Source organism: Myzus persicae, unplaced genomic scaffold (genome assembly GCF_001856785.1).
Source record: "Myzus persicae strain clone G006 unplaced genomic scaffold, MPER_G0061.0, whole genome shotgun sequence".
NCBI classification, from domain to species: Eukaryota; Metazoa; Arthropoda; class Insecta; order Hemiptera; family Aphididae; genus Myzus; species Myzus persicae.
The window spans coordinates 219616-222607 of NW_019102620.1; positions in this window are offsets into that span (position 1 = coordinate 219616).

Below are 2992 nucleotides of genomic sequence, written 5' to 3' on the forward strand. Positions count from 1 at the left end.
AATAAATATCTTTACGAACGTATATGATAAACAAAAATTCAGAATGTCTATTTAGGGGACTGGGGAACTGGACCTAAAAATATTGTATTTGTAAATTTGTATACAATACCCAATTGTGGTAAGTAGCAACTAATTCTATAGTCACGGATACAAGAATGTGTCTCATCAATGAGAGCTATAGCCTCCAGCGACCCATTGTTCATAGTTTCATACCCTCTATTGTAACAGTTGGTTCTCAACATTGTACTACAGGTTATATTATAAAACACAAAATCGATGATTGTATCATCACTCGCTGGTCGTCATTACGTGTATAAAATGGTAATCACTAATCACAATGGAGTGACAGCTACTATAGAAAAACTCTCACTCGGCGTATAGTGCCGGGTCGGATTTGGCGGAGGGTTTGGGCACTTGCCCCGACCAGCATCCGCGGACCAGTTCCACATTGCCTACGGCCCACGAATAGTCTGCGGCCCATAGGTTGGAAACCGCTGAAATAATAGCGAACAGCGAACAGCGAAGTGGTAACGCCCGGGAAACCTAGGTTTAAAAAGGCGTAACGTGAACGGGCATGGACCAGTTGCGCCTAAAACAATATTTGTAAGTTTAATCAATATTTTGGTCAGTATACCAATTGCGCCGCTTAAATTTTAGGTCAGTACACCAATTGCGCTACTTATATTTTAGGTTCCTTATTTTTACATGGGCATATGTAAGTTACTAAACGGCGGAAAAAGTTATATATGTATATACACAATTAAATATAGCTACAAAATGGCTACATTTAATTTTTGGCTTGTCACTTTTTCCACACTATGAAGTGGAGGATGTTTTTATAAATGAATTAATTAATGACAATTCAGCCAACGAATTCAAATGTTACTAAATTCACTGACTAAATCGTTGAAAATTATATATCATCAACATCTACATTCCCTACCATACTGTGCAGGGCATCGAATACAATAAGCTCTGAACGTACAACCAATGCATGTGAAAGTTTTCATGCTTCATTTTCATCAAATTTTTATCCCTCAAATCCAAATATTTTTGTCTTTCTAAAAGTAATTACAGAAACACAAACCAACACTTATATTGCAATAAACAGTACTGAAGAAGATAAATATACATCAAACCGAGCGTATTTAGTGAAGAAAGTGGCCATAGAATCTATTATTGAGAAATACAAATCCGGAAAAATTACTGGCAAAGAATTTTTAAAATTAGTTTCTTATTATTACAGTAAAACATAAAAAACATTAAATGAAAAACATAAATTGTAATTATATTTTTATATTTTTATGTATATTAATTATTTATTATTGGCGTGTATTATATGTGTGTATAATTTGGTATAGATTTATATTGTACAATTATTATTAATATTGACGTTCATTGTATAATTTTTTGTATTGACTGAAAAAATTTATTTAAAATACATATTTTTATAAAAGTATTTTTATATACTAGGTATAATGTAGGATAATATTTTAAACCCTGAAAACAACTGAGCGCAATTGGTATATCGACCCAAAAAAAGACAGAGCTCAATTGGTATATTAAAAGGTCATTTTAAGCGCAACTGCTGGTTAACTCCCACGTGAACTTCTGTGTATCACAGTACCATATATTATTGGTATACACCAAAACAAATTCCTCCACCGCACTAATCGTATTACTTTAATAACAATAATATCATAAAATGTACTTACTTGGGTAGAAATATTTTGCTCTGACAGGCAATCTTCGCTTAGAATCGTTTTTCGTATACCTACCTACAATGATTTTATTTATTTTATTTCATCGCTTTCAAATGTAGCTCATTTGTTATATTGTGACCAATTCACCTATTGTCAGCAGAGCAGAACCCCCTTGTCCACTTTTTCCTTTTTTAGTTTTAACAGTTTTGTTTTTGGTTTTAGAATCTTAGATAGATATTAATAAAAACACAAACATTTGAATATATTTTAACACAAAATAATTTGGCAATTGTTATGATTTTATTCTTGTCTTAGATGCTCATAAAAAATTATAATGGATTTAAACTCAAAATTTTTTTTTTTGAATTTCGATAACCTACAACTATGGGGGACCTTATATATTTTCAAGTATTTTGACCAAGCAAAAAATTATGTATCAACAATAAGCGAAAAAATACGAACAACAATCCCCCCACGGCCCCACCTTCACACTCAAATTGAAGTATGTAGTCTTGAGAATCAGAAAAAAAGTATCCAATGCCAGGACATGAAGTAGCAGGTGATGGTGCATTAAATTGAGCGAGTGCAGTGCAGTAGTACAGTATCTGCAGTGTATAGTGTATTTGAACTTTTATAACGCTCAATATTAGATATTTAATTCATTATATCGTATAACGATATGATAAGTTTTTATATTTTAAGAAAATTATCTATTTCAGGTTCTAAGTGAAACGAATATTGATGTACCTATTGGTGTATTTTTTTCATATTATGTATGTAATTACTTTTTCAGTTCTTAATAAATCACTAATAATGGTCCAAAAATTACGTCAAGCAACTTAATAGAACCGGAATTTCATCCAGTTGGTACTTTAAATAGGTCAATAAGTCATCTTTCTCCAAACAGTCTAAACTCAATATTTTTCAAAGAGTACGAAAAAACTAGATATCTTCTCTATAAATAAAGGAAAGTTACTTTAGCAATAATCAACGCAGAGCCGAACCTATCTGAGTTATCGAATTGAAATTTTGAGGATGGATTAATATTGTAATGTCAAGTTCCGCTAAGAAAAGATTTTTCAAAATTTGGATTTTAAAGGGTTGAAATTAGCAAAAACAATTTTTTTACGTACAAATTGCATATCTATATAGTATATACATATTTTACAGCACGGCGACCTGTGGGTTTCCATAGCAACATGCAACCATAACTTTTTGTTCGTCTATGTGTTTGATCGCCGATCGGCGTGTAGATATGAATTGTTCCGAGAAATAAAATTATACAATCT